The 22,805-nt window shown below is 53.3% G+C and overlaps 6 non-coding genes and 1 pseudogene across 6 annotated transcripts; 2 read left to right on the top strand and 5 right to left on the bottom strand.

Annotated features, from left to right (window-relative positions):
* Positions 1–132, bottom strand: LOC120376608 (annotated as a pseudogene).
* A 4,962-nt stretch (positions 133–5,094) lies between these two features.
* Positions 5,095–5,167, bottom strand: TRNAK-UUU. The gene has a single exon. It is a non-coding gene; the product is annotated as a tRNA-Lys (tRNA).
* Positions 5,168–6,922: 1,755 nt separating this feature from the next.
* Positions 6,923–6,995, bottom strand: TRNAK-CUU. Its single transcript has one exon. It is a non-coding gene; the product is annotated as a tRNA-Lys (tRNA).
* Positions 6,996–7,733: 738 nt separating this feature from the next.
* Positions 7,734–7,805, bottom strand: TRNAQ-CUG. The gene has a single exon. It is a non-coding gene; the product is annotated as a tRNA-Gln (tRNA).
* Positions 7,806–10,113: 2,308 nt separating this feature from the next.
* Positions 10,114–10,186, bottom strand: TRNAR-CCG. Its single transcript has one exon. It is a non-coding gene; the product is annotated as a tRNA-Arg (tRNA).
* Positions 10,187–13,929: 3,743 nt separating this feature from the next.
* On the top strand, positions 13,930–14,023 carry TRNAI-UAU. The gene is made up of 2 exons: positions 13,930–13,967; positions 13,988–14,023. It is a non-coding gene; the product is annotated as a tRNA-Ile (tRNA).
* Positions 14,024–22,367: 8,344 nt separating this feature from the next.
* LOC120376331 lies at positions 22,368–22,557 on the top strand. Its single transcript, XR_005587217.1, has one exon. It is a non-coding gene; the product is annotated as a U2 spliceosomal RNA (small nuclear RNA).
* Positions 22,558–22,805: the final 248 nt, after the last annotated feature.

Raw genomic sequence — 22,805 nt, 5'->3', positions numbered from 1 at the left:
TCAGTCTGTGTTTTTTCCCTTCTACTTCCCCAGAGAAAAGAAAGAAAAATCATCAATAACAGACAACAACTGCATCAAAGCAATACTGCTTACTTGCTTTACACTCAGGAAAAAGCACTTTAACTCATCCTCCTACTTGTCCCTGCCAGCAGGTAGGGGATCTTGGGGGACAATTACTGCACTGGTGGGGTGCAAAATAAACTTTATTAAGAAAATGCAAAAACAGGGAAAATTCAATAGTGAGGGGTTTGTTACGGTAGACAATTGGGGAGGGGTTTCTTTTGGTGAACAGTAGGGGGGTTTCAATAGTGGGGTACAATACAGTAGGATACAACATGGTGGGTAACCAATTAACACAGAAATATAAATGTAACAGGTAGCTAACAATTTCTATGTAAAGGGTGTGTCACAGCAGCATATAACCAACTAACAGGTTTCAGAGTAGCAGCCGTGTTAGTCTGTATCCGTAAAAAGAACAGGAGTACTTGTGGCACCTTAAAGACTAAGGCCTGGTCTACACTACGCGTTTAAACCGGTTTTAGGAGCATAAAACCGATTTAACGCTGCACCCGTCCACACCAAGAGACTCTTTATATCAATATAAAGGGCTCTTTAAACCGGTTTCTGTACTCCTCCCTAACGAGAGGAGTAGCGCTAGTATCGGAATTGCCATATCGGATTAGGGTTAGTGTGGCCGCAAATCGACGGTATTGGCCTCCGGGAGCTATCCCACAGTGCACCACTGACCGCTCTGGACCGCAATCTGAACTCGGATGCAGTGGTCAGGTAGACAGGAAAAGCCCCGCGAACTTTTGAATATTTCCTGTTTGCCCAGCGTGGAGCTCCGATCAGCACGGGTGGCGATGCAGTCCGAAATCAAAATAAAAAAAGAGCTCCAGCATGGACCATGCGGATGTGATCGCAGTAAGGGCAGGCAAATCCGTTCTATCAGCGCTCCGTTATAGAAGACGAAATTCAGAATCATTTTAAAAAATTCTCCAGACAGATGCCATAGCAGGGACTCAGCGCACTGCAGCGTGACAAGCGTAACGGAAAGCCAAAGAATCAAATGGATGCTCATGGACTGGAGGACTCAAGCTATCCCACAGTTCCTGCAGTCTCCGAAAAGCATTTGCATTCTTGGCTGAGCTCCAAGTGCCTCTAGGGTCAAACAAACAGTGTCCATGGTGGTTCAGGGCATAGCTCGGCAATGTACACCCCCCCACCCACCCCAGAAGTAAAAGGGAAAAAATCCTCTCATGACTATTTAACATGTCACCCTATCTTTACTGAATGCTGCAGATAGACGCAATGCTGCAGCAGTCACCACCAACATCCTTGCTCCCATCTCCCCCGCTAGGGGTGGCTGATGGTGCAATATGACTGGGATCTGTTCTCATCATCATGAGCTTTTTAGCATGTGGTGCAGTGCAAAAGAACTGGTAACCATGCCGACTACCATCTGTCAGGTCCCCCTATGTCATATGCACCTAATTTTTCATGGTAGATGGTGCAGTATGGTTGATAACCGTCTTCATCATAGCAACAGGGGGCTGAGCTTCATCAGCCCCCACCCTTCATGTGTAAAGAAAAGATTCAATTGCCCCTGGACTAGCAGCAGGATGCTGGGCTCCTCTTCTCCACACTCCTTAATGTCCTGTCTGGACTATCATAGCAGCTGGAGGCTGCCTTCCACTCATTTCTCACTAACAAGTCACTGTGTCTTATTCCTGCATTCTTTATTACTTCATCACACAAGTGGGGGGACAATGCTATGGTAGCCCAGGAAGGCTGGGGGAAGAACGGAATCAACAGGTGGGGTTGTTGCAGGAGCACCCCCTGTGAATAGCATACAGCTCTTCATTCCTGCAGGATCTGACACAGAGCAGCTGTGCTCTCTGGTTCTATGATACAGTGGTTCTCTAGTACACTTGCCCATATTCTAGGCAGGACTGATTCTGTTTTTTGATAGGAAGAATTGTTTTTTGAAAGGAGAAATTGACTCAGGAAGTCATTCCCAATTTTGGCTTTTGTGCCCCTGGCTAAGAGCAGCCAGGGGCACTTATAACAGCAACAGATGGCGCAGTGCAAAAGGACTGGTAACCATGATCATCTTTTTACCAATTTATGGATTGGTAGATGGTACAGTATGGTTGGTAACCATCTCTGCTGTCATGCAAAAGCAAAAGCATGCAGCTGTGTAGCGCTGCTGAATCACCTCTGTCAGCGGCATCTAGCACACATACGGTGACAGTCACAAAAGGCAAAACAGGCTCCATGATTGCCATGCTATGGCATCTGCCAGGGCAATCCAGGGAAAAAAGCCGCGAAATGCTTGTCTGCCATTGCTTTCCCGGAGGAAGGAGTGACTGACGACATTTACCCAGAACCACCCGCAACAATGATTTTTACCCCATCAGGCACTGGGATCTCAACCCGGAAATAAGGCTGCGGGAACTGTGGGATAGCTAGGGAATAGCTACCCACAGTGCAACGCTCCAGAAATCGACGCTAGCCTCGGACCGCGGCCGCACACCACCGAATTAATGTGCTTAGTGTGGCCACGTGCACTCGATTTTATAAAATCTGTTTTACAAAACCGGTTTATGCAAATTCGGAATAGTCCCATGGTGTAGACGTACCCTGACTCTAGAGCAGGCCGGGAGCAGCAGTTGAGGCAGAGGACAGCCTGGGCCAGGCAGATAAGAAGGAGTTTAGCCAGCAAAAAAGGTAAAATGGCAGGGGAGTATTACCTTGGACTTGACGGCATTTCTCCATTGGTCTGTCTGCTTTGGGGCAGGGACAATAACACGTCCTGCTGCATTCGTTATTTCAAAGGGCGGTTTAGGATTTTCATTCTCACACACGGTGCACAAAGCAGGACTCAACCTTTGCTGTAAACTAAACAAGCTGCTCACAGATTCTGGCAGCCACAATGAGCAGTTGGGTGAGAGCTCAGAACTGCCCCTACCCCATAGGGAGGGTGTCATCTGTGTGGAGACTGGACCACTGACCTACCCGCTCCTAACTCCCAAACGTTCAGTAACTCTGTTATCAGTGCCTGTGAGTGTTATTTAAACCATAAGAAAAACCACACTGGGCCAGACCAAAGGCCCATCTAGCTCTGAATCTTGTCTTCTGACAGTAGCAAATAACAGGTGCCCCAGCAACCAGGCACTACTGGGAGTTGAACCTAAGATCTCCTGTTTATGAAACAGAAGCTTTAGCCAGCTAAGCCATGGTGCCTGTGGGTGGCTATAACACACTGTCTGCCCACACCTGACTCCCTGCCATCGCCACCAGGGCCTGACAAGTTTTGCTTGTGTTTGGATTCTGCAAAGCAGAGGAGCAGGTGAGGTTTTCCTTGCAAGCTGTGTGTGTGTGTGTGAGTGAATCTTTGGCCAGGTCTGCACTACAAAGTTGTTTCAGCAGAATTATATTGCTCAGGTGTGTGAAAAACACACAACGCTCTCTCGGTCGGTAGGCTGTGGCTGGTGCACACACTGCAATGCCACGTCTGGCGACAAAACTGCCCTGTTTTGCTGACAAAATAAAACCACGTCGATGAGAGGTCTAGAGCTTTTTGCAGCAAACTTAAAGTGACAGAGTGTCACTGTAGATGCTGCTGTTCATTATATCACCATAACTGGCCTCCTCCAGTATCCCACAATGCCTGCCGTGAACTCGCCTGCCCTGCATTCCTGCTACAGAGCCATGGGCCCCTCCCCTTTCATCGCTCTGGGAAGTTCTGACAGCTGAGCCTGCTGCTCTGCTCCGGCAGCCAGGAGCAAATCACTGCCGTGGATGCTGCTCTCTCCCGCCCTGCGAACACAGAGCAGGGTGGTGGGAACTTCCTGTAGGGGGGCCACTGGCATCCGAACTGTGACACACCCATGACACCCCTTCCCTTGAGGAAGCTCTTACCTTCTAAACAGGGACGGCTGTTTTCTAGTAAAATCACTAAAGGGAAGGAGAAAACTCGAAAGAGGTTCCTCCTGGCGCTCACGTGCCTGAACCCAAATACTCTCTTAGTCCTCAAAGAGAGACCTGGAGAAGGAGACTTGCTGAAGCAAAGCCACAGGGGTCTCTGAGGTTTCCCTGGCCCCTCACCCCATCCTGCCTGCCTGATGTCAGCATCTCTCTGTGAGGTCACCACCTCCCCACCACCTTTGACCAATAGTCTGAGGTCCTGCCAAAGGCCTTTGTGATGTCAGTGCCACACCCCTCCCTTGCTGGGCTAATGCCCTGCCCCTGGCCAGGCACTTTGGAGGTTTGAGCTACTCCCTGTGGATCACCCCACTCAAGGAGCGTTCGTTCTAGGCAGCAAGCCGGCTAGACAGGAAAACATCAGACGCTGCTCCCAATGCTACACTCAGTTTTTCAGAAATTAGTCAACTTTATGGCCAGAAGAGACCATTAGAGCATCTAATCTGACCTCCTGCATATCACAGGCCTCCTGTATGACACAATAGCTACTTTTGGGCAAACACATTCCAGAAAGGCATCTAGTCTCCATTAGATGACATCAAGAGATGGAGAATCCACCACTTTCCCTAGAAGACATTTTTCTCCAGCCCTCAGAACATTTGGTGGCTCTTTGCTATTGAACGAGCTCAACCTGTTTAGTTTATCGAAAGAAGATTGAAAGGTGATTTCACTGAAGTGTTGAAAGGCCTTAATGGAGAGAAAAGATTGGCTATTAAAGGGCTCTTTAATCGAGCAGAGAAAGGCATAACAAGACCCAATGGCTGGAAGGTGAAAAGAGACAAATTCATATATTACATCTAAGGCACAAATATTCAACAGCGAGGATGATTCACGACAGGAACAAGCTACCAAGGAAAGTGGTGGATTCTAATTCTAATTCCTTATGAATATTCTGTGTGTTTGTGTCTGCAGGGGAGGAACATGCTGTATGGCCAGAGGACTTTATTCCTCCAGCCTGCAAGGACAGAGGGGATGTCAAGGAGTTGCTTCTTCAATCCCCCCCCACAGAAAGGCCCTTCTTAGGAAAGGCAAAATCCTGGAGAGAAAGAGTAACACTGAACAAGACTCCAGAAAGACAGGCTTTTATTATCACAGTGAGAAATTTTTCACCTGACCAGGGACTTGAACCCTGGACCCTCAGATTAAAAGTCTGATGCTCTGCCACCTGAGCTAGCCAGGCTCACATATGAAAAGCACAACTTGGTGCAGAGGTGAAGCTAGTCAAGAAAAAGCGAGACGGCCACAATAGGGGAAACCTGCTGCTCTCTCTCTCTTCCCAGCCCTGGCCTGGCCTGGTATTAGAGCTGGTTAAAAAGACGGGAAAATATCGGCATCTACCAGCCATTCATAGCTGTACAAGACTCAGGCACAATACAGAGGTGCCCATCTGCAAGTGCCAAATGGTTGGATTGGCTAATGCAGCCTGTAGACATCCATGACACACTGGGATACAGAACCAAGTGTCCATCACCATCATTATTTCAAAGGGATAATGATAATGGTAGCAAGGTTCACAACTGACTCAGCAGTTGCATACAAAGGTGCATGTTTGGCAGCAAAGCGGGGGTGTGGGGGGGGATACGGCGCGGCTGAAGTGGCAAAGCGGGGGGGACACGATGTGGCTGGAGTGGCAACGTGGCGGGGGACAACACAAAAACGGTGGGGCTGGAGCAGCAAAGCTGGGGAGGGACACGGCACAGCTGGAGCAGCAAAGTGGGGGCGGGGGACAACACAAAAACGGTGGGGCTGGAGCAGCAAAGCAGGGGTGGGGAAAACAACGGTGCAGCTGGCAAAGCAGGGGAAAAACAAAAAAAAACCCCACAGGGTGGCCGGAGCCAGTGGACTCCCTGTGCTGCAGAGTGCGCGCCCGGTCTAGTGGGGGCGGGGGGAAGGGGAGGGAGCGGGGGGGAGAGAGAAGGGGGGCGGCCAGCGCTTCAGCGGGGCACTCACCACGCGGCCCCGACTGCCGCGCCGCCTGGCACCCTCACTCCTTCTCTAGACTAACCAGTCCTGATATACTGTAACATGGTTATATTCCACCACCTTCACTGGTTACACCCAACAAAATTAAATATACAGCAGACAGAAACAATCACAGAACCAGACAGAGACCATGCAAATAAACATACAAAACAATACAGAAGGGAGGATTTCACAACTACATCTGTACAACCATAAGGGTTTTCCAGCTGTGTCTATTGATAAGTGAGTTCTTGCCAGACAGGATGCTACCAAACTAAGTTTCCCTTTCTCTGGAGGTGATGGAATATCAGGGCAGGATTGTATTCCTAACAGCCCAATCGCACCTTATTTCAATGTGACTAGTTGGGAATGTGAGGATGTGACCATACACTTCCCAGCTTATGGCTGCCTTTGCTGCTTAGCCGAAGAACCAGGCCTCAGACTGTCACAGTAAGAGAAGGCCATTACACAGACAGACAGTGATTTTTTATTCTCTCTTTTATATCTTTATAACTAGCTAAGTGATAAAAATACACCTAAATTCTGAAAGTACAGGCCTTTGCAGACTGGCCTGAATCTCTGTATCCTAACAGTCCTCGAGGTCAGGCAGCCTCTGGGTAAGGGGGTGGGGACTCAGATCCTTTCTACAGCCAATTCCACCAGGGTCGTGTATAAACCAGGGAAGTTCTCCACAATAGCCAGACCAGATGCCCCCTGTACACTTGTGCTCTGTCCTCATTGCTTCTCTCTCTCCCTTCCCCCCATCCCCCTCTGGGCTTTCTCAGCACCTGGCCCCACAGCACTTCCTGGCAGACAGAGACTGCGTGTTCTAGGCCTGCTCCTGTGGATGTGGCCTCTCTCCTAATTGCTGAGGAAAGGAACCTTTCCAGGAAATGGCCACAGCTTCTGGGAATCCCTGTGTGGCTGTGAACAGAGTTTGGCTCCTGGCACACAAGGCAACTTAAAAGCTGAGCACCCAGACAGGGGCTTGAACCCTGGACCCTCAGGTTAAGAGCCTGATGCTCGACCACCTGAGCTACCTGGGCTTGTTAGGAAACAGCTTCACCATTCACCACAAGAGTGATTATCAGAGTGAGCAGGCAGGCAAAAGAGAGGCAAAAAAAGTCCCAGGAACCCCTCCTCTTTTTCTGCACAGCCACTGCCTGTCAGCAGGATTCCTCCTCCTCCTCAGGGAGACTAAATCTCTGTGCCTAGACAGCCGGTCCATCCGCTGCACCTCAATCCCCCATGCCCGAGCCTCCCTGCCAAAGCCTTGCACCTGGCCCCATACAATTAAGTCTCACTTGTCGCTGGGAACTTAACTTCTTGTGCCCAGAGTGTCTCAGCCCCCCTCAGTAGATGACCTGAGAAACAGCAGCAGCCGCCCTGCATGCCGGTCTGTGGGTGGCCTTCAGTGGGGTTCAGCACAGCAGGGAGCAGGCTGGCCCTGTGGCTGTCTGCTGGCCACACACAATCATGGTCCTCTCCTCCTCTTGCCCTGGCCTCTGCGGCTTTTAAGCCTTCCCTTGGAGCTGTCAGCACCAGCCGCCTCTGCTCTAGGTGCCCAGAGGAGGAGAAGTGCTGGGCTCCCACCTGCCCAGCCCTGCTTCCTTCAAGCACAGTGGCAAGTGCCAGACTTGTGGGCACCAGGTGAAGCCGTGAGAATCCCAACCCTCAGGTGTCAGTTCTAGAGCCCTGACCCATCCAGCAGGAGGGGAAAAAATTGCTCTTGCAGAGCTGGAGACAGGGAAGTGGAGCAGTATGAGCTCCAGGGCTTTACCACAAGGTCCCACTGAGATTTGAACTCAGATTGCAGGATTCAGAGTCCTGAGTGCTGCCCATTACACCATGGGACCAGCTCATGTGCCCTTCTCTGGCCATCAGTGACCCTCATGGGGCCTGCTCGAGTAAGGGACTGTTGGCCCCTTACTAAAGCTTAGTGGGGGTTTTGGTTGGCTAGTTCCCAGTCCCAGTAGAAGGGGAAAGGGCCAATGGGAAATCAGGACCCTGAGACTGACAGTCCCCTGGGCAATGGGGAGAGGCCAAAGCTCCAAGTTAGCCGCACTGACAGGCCAGGCAGTGTAATGAGGAAGTCACCAGGCCAGGGGGTCCCATCCTCCGTGGGAGCTGGAACTGCCTGGGTCAGAGAGGGGCAGAGCTAAGGAGAGAGCAGGAGCCTGAGAAGAGCCAGGGAGCAGAGCTGGGCAGGTGTAGTGCCAGAAACTGCTCCTTGTAGGATTTTGCTACCTGCAGTAGTTACTGAGACCTGAGGTTGTTCTTATTTGCTGACTTGTCCTAATTGGCTAAAAGTTGACAGTGGTGGGAGATGGAAGCATAAAGGCTTCATCCTCCAAACGACCCTGCCTGGTGTCCATCTGTATCTATTACCTCTTAATACCGAATTGTAAAAAATAGAGTGAGGTCATTTAAACATCATTTATTTTGCAGCTTCATTTACTGTGCTAACAATGTAGCATCCTGACACCGATACTTCTGCCCACGTGCCCTGTGGGTTGGATTCATTTTAGTGGGACGCGGGACATGTGGAGGATAATTTAAACTCTTAATTTCCTTATGGTTTCCCTTTAATATACTTCTCTGCTGGTGCAATTTCTGACCATTGCACGTCTATTGTGTTTATTACAATAGCACAAGTAAGTCACACAAGTGACATAGTCTAGGGGCTTGGCTACACTTGTAAGTTTGAGCGCATTAAAGCAGCCCCGGGTGCCCTAACTCCTGAGGTGTCCACACTCACAAGGCACATGGAGCACCTGGGCTCTGCAGCTGGAGCGCTCCTGGTAATCCACCTCCATGAGAAGCATAAAGCTCGCTGAGCCCTGCTGAAACGCCCTGGCAGCAGTGTGGATGACGTGTTGCATCACTGCACTGTGTTTGGCCTCAGGAAATGTCCCAAAATCCCCTGAAGTCAAGTGCCCACTCTGGTCATTGTTTTGAAATCGGCTGCAGGCATGCGGATATCCCCTTTGAAAGCTCCGTTTCTGACAGCCGGCTGCTTATCTGCTCTGGGACAAAGCAACCATCAGTGTGGAATGCTGCTGCTGTTGTGAGTGTGTATGAGGGGAGGTGGGGGTCTGCTGCTGTCTGAACACACAAGACAGCATGCTAACACACTCTCAGCCCCCCCCCAAACACACTGTCACTCCCCCCACGTACACACAACACACTCCCTGTCACACTCCACCCCCGTCCCCCATTTGAAAAGCACGTTGCAGCCACTTGCACACTGGGATAGCTACCACACTGCACTGCTCTCTGTGGCATTGCCAGAGCTGCTAATGTGGCCACTCCAGTGCGCTTGCAGCTGTCAGTGTGAACACTCGGCAGCTGTTTCCCTGCTGTGGTTTAACTCCCAGCGCTCTACATCTGCAAGTGTAGCCAAGCCCTAAATTTGCCAGACCAACCGAACTCAGTAACTGCCCTCCACCACCATGTGCAGTGAATAGGGGCACAGTGAAGCACACACCACACTTGCTGGCTCAGCCTTGTGCATGCTGGGGTGGCCACCTCCCCGTTGATGAGACCTGGTCCCACTGTCTCCGTGGAGCTCCAGTCTGCCCTGCTGCCATCCCTGTCTGTGTTGTCTTCTCTAGCAGTTGACTGGAAGGTGAGCATTGGCCGCACGCCATGTAGCCGTGTTGTCTCGAAGGGCGAAAGCAGGAGGAATGGTGCCTTCATAGCCCACCCAATATTCCATAACATAGTTAAGGAAAATATTTCTCAATGACCTCTCAGTAAAAGATCAGAAGCAGCCAGTGTCTGCATCAGTCTACGAGCATTGGTATTTTCTTGAAATTTGTCAGACCAACCTATCTAACACCAAACACACATTTGAACCTCTTTTCACACTGTTGCTCATTCTCAAGGTGTGCTTTGTCTCCAGACAGATCCATTCTCTTTCAGAATGGCCTTGCTCTTTCACTGAGGTGTCGGAGTAAACACTTCCCTTCACTCTATTCTCAGACAAACACTAGTATTAAGTGTTTGCTACTGATGGGTCTAGAAAGCATTTTTCAAGTGGAAGATGCTATTTCTGGGGGATTGTTCCCAAGCTGCAGTACTTTGTGTTCCAACATCTCCCAGCTTCTTTGGTGAAAATAAGACCAAGGTTTCTTTACAATATACAAGAAGGAAGGAGGTTTTCACCCCAGATGGGACTTGAACCCACAATCTCTGGCTTCGGAAGCCAATGCCTTATCCATTAGGCCACTGGGGCTCTTAATTGTGCATGAAAGAGGGATGGAAATTCCCTCTCATAATTGCACATTCCTCACATTCACTCAGGAGCCAAATACCCCATTTAATGGCCTTACAGAAATGTCTGCATCCCCTGGCAGCGAGGCAACTAGGCAGGTGGCTCTCAGAGCTGAGCACCACCTTTCTGCCAGCCATCTTTAGAGAAGAACCCCACCCTAGAGTCACCCCTCCCTCCGTCAGCACCTCCACGGCTGTGGCTCTGAGTGGCAGTAGGATGATTAGGGGGTGAATCCGGGGCTGGAAGGGGGGTGAGGTCGGCCTGTAAGGAGTAACCAGGTGGGGCAGACCCAGGGGGAGGCTGTGGGCTGCTGGTCAGTTGTTGGGATCCGAGCTCTAGATCAAAGCTGCACAGTGACCTGACACCCAGGGTTATAGGGCCGACATAGTGACCCCCTTACTGGCCTCGGTGACCCCAAACCCTTGTTACTAAGGGCATTGAGGAGTCTCTGTCCCTTAATAACTTCTGGGAGCTCCCCAGCAGGCTGCAGGCGTCAGCCACCTCCTGCCTCACAGGTTAGACTCTTGGTGCTGTGCCAGCTGCCCCCTCGCTTGCAGGCCCAGTGTAAGAAGCAGGAGGCCTGGTGCTGGCAGAAGAGGGTTTTGATTAATTGACCTCTGTGTTATGGGCACAGGACGCTTCCACTCAGTAGCACAGCTCGGGGGGGGGGAGCAGGGGGAGCAGCTAAGGGCGCCGGGTTCCTCCGGTGGGGGTGTGGAGCAGCCAGTCGTTTTCCTGTTCGCACTCCTCTGCGATGTGAAAATCGGGGAGGGGAGGCAGAAGCCCCACTTCCCTCCCGAAATGACACCCAGTGGGGGACGCCAGGACAACAGGGTGGGGCGGCAAGTGGTGGCCAGACTCTCACTGCCAGGGTCTAGTCTAGCTCAGGGTCCAGCTCAACTTCCTCCCCGCACCACTGGCCCCCAGTCCCCTTCCACCACCAGGTCAGCCCGGGCACTAGGGCAGGAACAGGGTGAGGCAGCAAGTCAAGCTGAGCAAGGCAGGCAAAAGTGGGTCTTATCTTCATGGGCCGCTCACAATGACATCCTTTTTGTGTGCAACTGCTGCAAAAACATCCCGGGCAGAGAAGCAACAGGCCAAAAAATTACCACACAGCTGCCAAAGTAGCTCAGTCAGGAGAGCGTTAGACTGAAGATCTAAAGGTCCCTGCTTCAATCCCAGGCTTTGGCAGGCCCTTTCATCCCTCTGCACAGTGGTGGCTTGTTTTCTGGGAGCACAGTGGTCCCTGCACCCAAGGTGAGTCCCTGAGCTTGGGCTCTGCAGTAGGAAAAGATACTGTGGGCATCTGTCCCTAGTTGGCTGGCCTGACATTTAACAATGAGGGACAGGAGCTGTCTCTCCTAAGTGAGTTATTGGTGGACCCAATATGGCAGGAAGAGAGTGCTAGAGGGGGTGCTGGGCAGTGACAGGCAGGTATAGAGGATGAAAACTCTTCTGTGCAGCTGAGGGAGGGCAGTGCCAGGGAAGGGGCATGTGTGAAAGTGGCCCTGTGGAAGGGAGTTGGGGGCCCAGGAGGAGGCACTTGATGTTCAGTGTCTTGGAGCAGCTGGACTTGGCCATGGTGGGTGTTCAGGAAATGCACATTAACAAGTCTAGGGTAGTTTGATGGGCAGAGGGTGATTGGAGGAAGGGCCCATCTCTCTGGTCCTCCAGGCCAGGGAAGAATGATGGGGTTGGAGTCTTGTTCTTCACATTAGCAGTGCAAGTACAGAAGGGGCTGGAGCTCCGACCAGGGAGAGCATTACTGGTGGCTTTGTGCCCCATGGCACTGGTTACGGCTATATTAGTGTGTATGGTCCCCAGTTAAGGCATGAAAGGAAAGTTCTATGAAGGAACTGGCTCCCTTCCTCTAGACTGCACGGTGTTTGGTGTCGGGGGGGATTTCAATTGTTGCACCGGCCTGAGGACTGCTGGTCCTGTTTTCCCGACCGTCAGAGGAAACTCTTCTATGATGAGCACTACCTGGCGCAGGTCTGTAGTGAGGTCGGCTTAGAGAACGTGTTTCTCCACAGTGGAGCCAGGGGAGGGTGGGCAATAGCCTCCTATTCCTCTGACCCGAGCTCACACCAGCCGCAGAGGGGATACACCTTTCTGCGGGGACAGGCCAGGAGTCTCACTGACCGGATTTCCGTGAAGGAGAGCACGTCGACAGCCCAGTGCAGGGTGGAGCCAATGGACTGTTCGGATCACGCAGCTCTCACCGTGTGCTCAATGTGGGAAATTCCCTGACCCTTGGCAGAGGATATTGGAAGCTGAACATCCAGAGCTTGCAAGATAAAGGAGCAGGGGGGTGAGGCCTGGAGGTGTTGGCAGAACGGGAAAGCATCAGAGGGTCCTATGGTTACCAGGGGGATTGGTGGGAGTCGGTGAGGGAGGAGTTGGCGGCTTTGTTCCGGCGGTCAGGGAAACACCACAACATTAAAGAAACCAACAGTGCCAAGTCCTGCAGTGTCACCTGTGGGATTTCCACAAGACCATCCAGGCAGGGGAGCCAGTCAGCGTGTGACTGTACGATCAAGTGACAGCTGCCTGAGTTCCAGGAGATGAGGCTGCAGTTGGCTGATATGAGCGGGAGCATCGAGTGAAGGGAGGAGCAGACTCCCCTGACATTTTTGCAGCCTGCAGGGAATGGAGACAAAGCAGGGGGATGCAGGGACTCAGGGGAGGACCCACGGATCCGGTAGTGCAGGACCACAGTCACTGGAGGAGGAGAGAGAGACCCACGAGAGGAAGCTGCTGGTGGGAAGCAATAAGTGCAGAGTGCAAACCAGCCAAGAGTCACAGGGGTCTAGAAAATGAAACAGTAGCAGGTCCCATGGTGTAATGGGCAGCACTCAAAACTCTGAATCCTAGAATCTGAGTTCAAATCTCAGTGGGACCTCGTGGCGATATGTTGCTTTGCTACAAAGCACTGGAGCTCAATGTGTTTGGCTACCTTCTCTCAGGGTCAACTAGAGTGAGGTTTTTCCCTCCTGCTGGGTGACTGATGGCCACTGGAGATAGGTCTCTGGTCTGGCTGGTTCAATGGGCGGCTATTGGTTGGGGGTCCCAGAACTTAACAGTCTGGCTAGAGATTCCTGTGGGTTGACCGGATGGTGGTTTCTCGCTGCTTCACCTGATGTCCACAACTTTGGTCCCTGTACTTGCAGCTGCCACACTCTTCCTCTTGCCCACATGGCATTGAAAGGAAGCAGGGCCAGGGCCAGGCTTCACAGTCAGGGCTAGGCAGGAGGGAGGCAGAGTCCCAGGCTGGAGCCCAACACACCTCTCCTCCTCTGGGCACCTGGGGTGTTGTTCCCCCCTGTTCAGGCACCCCTGGGGCCCTGCACTTCACACAGCTCTCCCTGATTTCAGCTGTTAGTGAGGGAGCCTCACTGCGAGCGCAGACTGGGCAGTTTGTTGCATGAGAGACGCTGTCCCAAAGCAGGACTAATGCTTAGAGCTGGTTCTCAGTGATTTCAGATCTGTTGGTCTGCAGCAAGACTCTCCATTGAGTCTTAACCAGCTCTGTTATTACACAGGGAAGAACAAAAGGGTCAAATGGGGCCTGGAAGCCTTAAGAAGAATCCACCCCACCGAGTACAACACTTGTCGCTACCTGCTCCCAGCCCTACTGAGAATGTTTTGGGGTCACCCGTCGCCTGTATCAACCGAGGAGTCTCAGAGAATCCTAATTAACAGGTGCTCCAGTGGCACAATTGGTTAGCACACAGTACTTATAGGGCAGTGCTGAGAGAAGCTATGCTGAGGTTGTGAGTTCAAAACTCACCTGGAGCACTGGTTTTCGTTAGCCAAGTGGCGTCACCCCCACATTTGGCATGTGGAATGTAGAATTCCAGCCCTGGGGACCCTCAGGAGGGGGCTAATAAAAAATGCCCCCTTCACTTATTACCTCCTCTCCAGGTCAGAATCTACCATCCTTTCTCCCACCCAGCCCCTGTGCCAGGATCCCTCAAGCAGAGCCTGGAGTCCTGCCCATGGCATCTGTATTATTGACAAAGACTAAGTGACAGGGACAAAACACTCAAATCCCGCCTGGTGCGGGGAGCCAGGTTTGCTCTTCAAATTCTGTCGTTGGTACATTTCCAGGCCTGGGAATGTCCCACAACAGCATTGAATGGGAAGCTGCCTGCAGAACAGTTACACTGCACAGAGCTCCTGTGGAGGAGGGGTGGGAATTAGTAACATTTTGAGTATCGTTTGGGAAATGAACCTTTGCTGACAAGGTTTGTCTCTGTTCATATTTCACTTTCAGGTGTTATGTTGAGGGATCTTTAATATATTTTTGGGAGGTTAATAACTATCTCCTCAACTTTATTTACTCAACTTAAAAATTGGTGTCACTTGATTTTTGCATCTCCCTGTGAAAATACAACTGACACGTGTGGCTTTCTACAGGGGGTCATGATGTTAAAGTTAAGGAATTCAGTTTCTGTACTTCTGGGGGGGGGGCGGGTGTTGCTTTTTTACAGCTGCCTCAGAGCCAGGCACACTGGGCTGTTAGCTGCACCCACTGTCCTTGCCAGAGGCCCCTGCTGAACCCTGGGCGGCTGCACTGACTCTGCAGGTGGAGAAGCTGCTGTGGAGCAATGTAGAGCAGGTGCAGGAAGGAGACGGGGTCACTATTCTCATGCTGAACTGCACAGTTTTCCAAATTTGGGAATAGATTCATAGATTCATAGACTTAAGGGCAGAAGGGACCATTATGATCATCTAGTCTGACCTTCTGCACAATGCAGGCCACAGAATCTCACTCACCCACTCCTGTAACAAACCCCTAACCTATGTCTGAGTTATTGAAGTCCTCAAATTGTGGCTTAAAGACCTCAAGGTGCAGGGAATCCTCCAGCAAGTGACCCGAGCCCCATGCTGCAGAGGAAGTCGAATGTCCAAGAACAATTCTAGGGGAAGGTGAACGCAAAGCAATGACATTGGAGGTGCCCAGACCTCCACTCGGGGCACTGTGGAAATTAATAATGGGAAGATCATTTGTGAAATTAGTCGTCACTGACAAGATTTGTCTCTGTTCCTATTTCACGCTATGGTGTTAGTTAGAGGAACCAGTACAGATTTTTTACTATATTAATTAAACACTTAGTTTTATTTAATCAAGCCAAAAACTTAGTATCACTTATTTTTTCTCTGTCCTAGCAAGAATGAATTGAATTTTGTGAGTTTCTGGAAAGTGCAGCGAGATTAAATGTGGGGAATTCAGTCTCTGTGTTTGTGAGCTGATGTTTTCCTCTCACAGGTCAGTGCCTGCATTGAAATACCCAAAGGGATCTAAGGGCTGGTGTACGCTGGGCACTGAACTGGCAAAGCGATGTCTCCCAGGGTGTGACCCCCCGACAAACCCATATAGTTAAGGTGACCTAAGCCCGGGTTAGATAGTGCTAAAGAAAAGGAAGAATTGTTCTGTCCATGCAGCTATTACAGGGATGAGAAAATCCCTCCAGTCACTGTCTACTCCAAAGTGCTATAGCAGTGCCACAGCAGCGTTTTAAGTGTAGACAGAGTAAAACTAGATTTATCTCCAGTTCCCACTGTGGATGCTCAGGCACTAAGACTACAATAATAACAACAGCAGCACAGCGCTTGCGTAGTTGGCAGGATTCGAACCTGTGCAGGGAGACCCCAATAGATTTCTAGTCCATCGCCTTAACCACTCAGCCACAATTACTTGACATGTAGCCATTTCACTGCATGATGATTTTGTTCTCACTAAATTGTCACTTCAAATTGTTTGCCCAGACCAGCTTCCCCAGCACACTCACGGCTGTGCATCAGTGTAAGTGTGTCCTGGGCTGAACAGCAAGAATTCCTGCCCATTTCCCTTCCGGCTGGAGCAGGATTAGAGTGTGTTTGTGTGAACGACATTGCTGTAGATTGTTGTTCATTCCCCACTCTGACAATTCAGACAGTCCCTTTCCTAGTCAAATCTCCAGCACATCGTTCCAATAGCAGGGGGCAGGATTTCTCTGGGGCACTGAAATTTTTAAGAGGGCTGGTGCGTGAACTCAACCTTGCATTCCACCCTTGATGTTTCATGGACTAACTACAGCAGCAGAAAGAAAGAAAGAGCGGAGCCAATATCTCCCTGGCAGGGATGCAGGTGCCATGACCCCTCTGTCTGACAGTCGCCATGGCAGGCGCAAAAGGTTCTCTGGCATCGAATGCCCTGGCTCAGACCAGAGACACAGGGAGGTTTTGCTGTTTATGGATCTGGCTGCTGGTTGGGAGTGAGGAGCAATGGTAGAGCTGGGGGGAAACCAGGGGGCTGCGGGTCGGGATTGAGGGGCACCAGCAGAGCTGTGGGTCTGGAGGTCAGGACTGGGATAACGGGGGCTGCGGGTCGGGAGTGAGGGGCACCAGCAGAGCTGTGGGTCTGGAGGTCAGGACTGGGATAACGGGGGCTGCGGGTCGGGAGTGAGGGGCACCCGCAGAGCTGTGGGTCTGGAGGTCAGGACTGGGATAGCGGGGGCTGCGGGTCGGGAGTGAGGGGCACCCGCAGAGCTGTGAGTCTGGAGGTCAGGACTGGGATAGCAGGGGCTGCGGGTCGGGAGTGAGGGGCACCAGCAGAGCTGTGAATCTGGAGGTCAGGGCTAGGATAGCAGGGGCTGCGGGTCGGGAGTGAGGGGCACCTTATCACCAGGAGCTGCTCCCCGCCAGGCCCCACACCCCATTCACACGCCCTTGGTCAATACGTAGCTCAGTAGCAATCACTGCCCCGAAGTGACTCCGGCGCAGGCACCCACAGCACGAACTCCCCACACCGGATTCTGTCCACACGCAGAGAATTCTCTCCGCCGGGCTCCTTCGGTTCCTCTCGCTGCTCTGCGTCCTGCCGCCAGACACTGCTCATCTGCATAGCCCCGCCCATTGACACGTGACACCTTCTGTCATTTTGGTCTCCAGTGAATGAGTCGCCTGCGGGGAGTGAACACGTCACCGCACGTCACAGCCCCAGCGCACGTCACAGCCGCCGGGCGGGGATTGTCTGTGAGCCCCGCGCTGGGGGCGGGGCTTCAGGGAGAGACCCAGCCCCATAGACAGACTGGGGCAGGGAGATATTGGGGGAAGGGATGGGGGGATGGGGGGAGAAGGGGGAAGGGAGAGACCCACCCCCCATAGACCCATACGGGGAGGGAGATATTGGGGTCAGGAGGGGAGAAGGGGGGTTGGCAGAGACCCAGCCTGGGGTGCAGGAGAAATGGGGTGGGGTGGAGGGAGACATGTGGGGTGGGGGTGGGTGAAATGTTGGTTCAGGGAATGTGAGTCACTCCCAGGACATCGTGTGCAGGGGGGAGCACAGGGGCAGGGAGAGAGCTCCAGCCCCACAGAGTCCCAGAGGGATATTGGGGGCAGGGGAGGGGATAGAGGGAGGAGAGACCCAGCCCCATAGACCCCTAGAGGCAGCATAATATGGGGGGGCAGGCGAGGGGATGGCAGAGGAGACACCCATCTCCATAGACCCCCAGAGGCAGGAAATGAGAAGGTGGGCGGGAGGGATCCAGCCCCATAGACCTGTAGGGGCAGGGAGATATTGGGGTCAGGAGGAGAGGAGAGGGGGTGGGCAGAGACCCAGCAGGGGGTGCAGGGAAATGGGGTGGGGTGCAGGGAGCTGGGGAGAGAAGAGACATGTGGGGGGGGGGGTGAAATGTTGGTCCAGGGAATCTGAGTCACTCCCAGCACATGCTGTGCAGGGGGGAGCACGGAGGCAGTGAGAGAGCCCCAGCCCCCAGAGCCCCAGAGGGATATTGGGGGCAGGAGAGGGGGTGGCAGAGGAGACACCCATCTCCATAGACCCCCAGAGGCAGGAAATGAGGGGAGAAGGGGGAGGGAGGGATCCAGCCCTATAGACCTGTAGGAGCAGGGAGATATTGGGGGCAGGAGGGGAGAAGGGAGGTTGGCAGAGACCCAGCCCGGGGAGCAGGGGAAATGGGTTGGTTTGGAGGGAACTGGGGAAGAGAAGAGACACATTGGGGGACACATGTTGGGACAGGGAAACTGACTCACTCCAAATACATGCAGGGCAGGGCAGAGGCAGATCGTGCTGGTCCCAGGGTAATTTCGGGGGGTTCTGATTCCCCACTCAGACGGGGGGCTCCCATCTGGGCTGAGGAGCCCTGGGGTGGGGCGGGTGCAGGGGTGGGTGTGTGTGTCAGGCTGGGGGAGCTGCCTGGGCAGAGGGGCTGGAACTGGGGGGGATGCAGCAGCCCCTGGCTTGACGTGGTTTCCATCACACCCAGGGGTTACAGTTGGTTCAGTGGCTCAGTAGCCCCCACTATACAGATTGTTCTGGCACCACTGGCCTAGGGTCACCGTCTAGTGCTCAGGGCCTGCCTGGCTCTCCTAGAGCAGGGCGAGTGCCCAGCTCTCCTGGGGCAGGGCTGGCGAGAGCTCTGGACAGATACTAACGGCGCCGGGGAGCCTGGACGAATATTAGTTGGACAGAGGAGCCTGGGGCAGTTTTATCAGAGAGCAGAAATGAATCCTGAACACAGCGCTGGAGCTGCAGTGCTCGGGGTGTGGGCCTGGGTCTCCTGCACAGTCTCCCTGCACCGCCTCATGGTATACCAAGTTCCCTGCAGAGAAGCAGAGGTGCGGGACCGAGGGTTGCGGCGGGGGCTGCAGCACCCCCATGTCTCACTGTGAAAAGCTCCAGATGCTGTGGGAACAAAGCCAGCATTATTGTGTGATTCCAGAGAACCCCGGAGCTGTGCTGCCCCTGTGCAGTGTGAGCGGGAATTGCACGTTTTCACACTGCTTGTGAACACCAGGGCCCACGCAACCATTTGGGCAAACTAGGCGGCCGCCTAGTGGTTGGTGGCGCCTAATAACCCCCTCAGGCGAGGAGGTGGAGCGGAGGTGAGCTGGGGGGGGGACGCGCGGGGAGGGCTGTCCGCAGTAACGGGGCAATGGGGGCGCACAGGGAAACAGCTCCCCATCCCAGCTCACCTCCGCTCTGCCTCCTCCGCCGAGCACACAGCCCAGCTCTAATTCTCCTCCAGTCGGCGTCGCAAGCCTGGGCGGGGAGGAGAATTAGAGCGATGCCGGGGTGCTCAGTGGAGGGGGTGGAGCCGAGGTGAGCTGGGGCGGGCTCCCCAGGCAGGCTTAGCTTCCGCAGGCAGGGGCGGCAGGTTATATCTCTGTGCGGTGCCCGGGCTCCAGGAATATTCAGGGCTGGGGGCCCTGCTCCAGCAATATTTGGAGCTGGGTCTCTCCCCCGGCACTGAACCTCCCCAATGCCCCAAACCCTCATCCCCAGCCAGAGCCCTCATCCCCCCGCACCCTAATCCTCTGCCCCAGCCCTGAGCCCCCCTGCACAGCATGAACCCCTCATCCCCCTGCACCCTAATCCTCAGCCCCAGCCAGAGCCCTCATCCCCCGCACCCTAATCCTCTGCCCCAGCCCTGAGCCCCCCCGCAGCATGAACCCCTCATCCCCCTGCACCCTGATCCTCAGACCCAGCCAAAGCCCTCATCCCCCCGCACCCTAATGCTCTGCCCCAGCCCTGAGTCCCCTCCTGCATCATGAATCCCTCATCCTCAGCCCCACAGCCCTCACCCCTGGATTCCCTCCTATCCCCAAACTCCCGCCCCCCAAGGTGCACCCTCCCCTTCCCACATACCCCTTCCCAACCCCAAACTCCATCCCAAAGCCTGCACCCTTCACCCCCTCCTGCACACCCACCCCTGCCCCAGCCCAGAGCCTGCACCCAGCACCCAAACTCTATCCCAAAGCCTGCACCCCTCCTGCACCCTAATCTGCACCCCAGACCTCCCCCTCCCGAGCCCCCTCCCAGAGCATTAGGCAGGTGGGAGCAGAGTTGGGGGGGGCAGAGTTGGGGGGCGGGTTCTGGGCACAACCAAAATGTCTACAAACTTGCCACCCACGTCCGCAGGAGGTCTCCCCAGGCAGGGTAAGCTGCCGTGGCAGGGGGTGGGGTGGGGAGGAAGTCTCCCCAGGCAGGGTTAGCTGCCACGGGGGGATGGGGGGAGTAGTTGCTGCAGGGGGGCTCCCCGGGTGGGGGGCTGAGTTAGCTGCGGCGGGTGGGGGAACAGACAGACGCAGTTAGCTGGGTGGGAGGGTGCAAGGTGGAAGTTTCACCTAGGGCCCAAAACTTCCTTGCACCCGCCCTAGGGCTTTCCGCACCCCTGACAGGCTGATTAGACACCTGCAGCCAATCAAGGCAGGCTACTCAGGGCACCTGGGTTTAAAAAGGAGTCACTTCAGTTTGTGGTGTGCGTGTGAGGGGCTGGGAGCAAGAGGTGCAAGGAGCTGAGAGGGAGAGGGAGAGGGTGTAGCTGCTGGAGGACTGAGGAGTACAAGCGTTATCAGACACCAGGAGGAAGGTCCTGTGGTGAGGATAAAGAAGGTGTTTGGAGGAGGCCATGGGGAAGTAGCCCAGGGAGTTGTAGCTGTCATGCAGCTGTTACAGGAGGCACTATAGACAGCTGCAATCCACAGGGCCCTGGGCTGGAACCCGGAGTAGAGGGCAGGCCCGGGTTCCCCCCAAACCTCCCAACTCCTGATCAGACACAGGAGGAGTTGACCCAGACTGTGGGTTCCACCAGAGGGGAAGATCACTGAGGTGAGCAAATCTGCCAATAAGCGCAGGACCCACCAAGGTGGAGGAGGAACTTTGTTGCAGCCTCTAATTGCGGCGTTTTTAAACGGTCTGCATGCTGCTTGCAGGCTCCTAACACTTGCCACAGCAGCTCCTTTTAACTTCCATTCAACCACCTGTACTTATGCCCAGGGGCGGCTCTACAGTTTTGGCCGCCCCAAGCAGTCATGCGCGGGAGGCGCCCGAGCCGCGGAGCAGCGGACCTCCCGCGGCATGACTGCAGAGGGTCCGCTGGTCCCGCGTGGCCCGGCTGGACCCCGCGGCTGCGGACAGTTCGCGGATCCCGCGGCTCGCTGAGCTGCCGCAGTCATGCCTGCAGGAGGTCCAGCCGAGCCGCGGGACGAGCGCTCCCTCCGCAGTCATGCCTGCGGCAGGTCCGGTCGTCCCGGGGCTCCGGTGGACCTCCCGCAGGCATGACTGCGGCAGGTCCGCCGGCGCAGCCTGCCGCCCCCTAGATTTGGCCGCCCTAGGCACCAGCTTGTTTTGCTGGTGCCTAGAGCCGCCCCTGCTTATGCCGATAGGTCGACTTTAGGTCTTTAACTTTGATTGGTAGCTGAGAAGATGGTATATCGGACAGAAACCCGTTCGACAAACCTCTTCATTTCCTTGTTATTTCCTGACTTCTTTATTCATCACCTTTTCCTTATTTTCCTGCAGATTGACTAGATCTGGGTGCTAGCAGGGGGACCTGACGGGCTCCTTATTTTCTGATTTCTTTCGGAAGCATTGAACTTGCCAGGGCACAGTCAGAACCTGGATGCTCATGTAAATGTAACACCTCGTGCTCAGCTTTAGTTCTGTTTCTCAGCTCTTTTGGAAAATCGATCTTTAGTCTGACATGTAGCATCCTTGCATTAGGAGATGGCTAATTAATAAGACCATAAACCTTGGCAATCAAATGGAACCTGAAGTCCACAGAAGAACCCGAAAGGCCCTTGGGGAGTGCAGTGCAAGTTGAGGAAGACTTCCCTGCACAGCTTCTCTCTCAATACTCGTTTTCCTGGATTGAGCGCAAAAGTCGGGAATCAGCTCAGGGTAGGGTTATACCATGTGTGTGCAGTGGTTAGACAAGAAACTGGACTGGTATGGAGCAAAACACTTGTGTGTACGTTTGAGAAGGAGCAGAAAAGAGCATTGGGGCTGCGGTATAGCGCTTGCATAGGCTTTCTTTGGCCTGTTTTGCTGTAAGAGTTAACAGTGAGAGATTGTTAGTCACATGTCAGTGGGTGGGTTTATGCAAATTAGGCGTGTACAGGGAAACCAGCAAGAGGAAGGAGGGTGAAAGACTTCTCTGTCTTTGAACAGAATTGTGTGTTAAGGGCTCTTGCTTTGAATTCTTCCAGTGGAGTCATTTCGGGGAAGAGATCATCACTTCGAGTTACCTAGTTATCAAGTGTCGTGAATGGTGTTTGGTGCGTGTCTGGGAGCTCCTCGTGCTGAAGTAGAAAGAAGTGGGGGAAGAGCAGCTGCCTAACGTCCGAGACTAACAGCATTGCTTCTTGGCCTTTTGGCTAAGATAAGTGTAGTGTCTGTTCTTATCAGCTTAATATCTGATAGGTCCTTTATTTGAGGACTGTATGTTAAATTGATTTTTGAAACAAGGGGATGGAATAGGAGCTTGCTCTCACCACCCCATGCATTGACCTGGTATTGCAGTGTCTCCAGGACCAGTGCCTCTCCTTTTGGGGAGAATTGTGTGGTTAAAAAAGCAGAATAAGATTCACTCTAAAGATGCTGATTTGAGAAGATTTTTTTTTAAATTAGTTGGAAAATCAGGTCTCTTTAGCACTTAAGTTCTTCATAACAATGTATTGTTAAAATTCCTTGGGAGTGTTTTCTGAGTCTACAGCTGTGAGTTTCTTTGTCTTGCTGGAAAATTGTTTTAAAAGCTGAGATTCTTCTATCAGAGGGGTAGCCCTGTTAGTCTGG

The sequence above is a fragment of the Mauremys reevesii genome, linkage group 12, assembly GCF_016161935.1.
Source record: "Mauremys reevesii isolate NIE-2019 linkage group 12, ASM1616193v1, whole genome shotgun sequence".
Taxonomy (NCBI): domain Eukaryota; kingdom Metazoa; phylum Chordata; order Testudines; family Geoemydidae; genus Mauremys; species Mauremys reevesii.
This window is presented reverse-complemented; position numbering and strand designations above follow the sequence as displayed.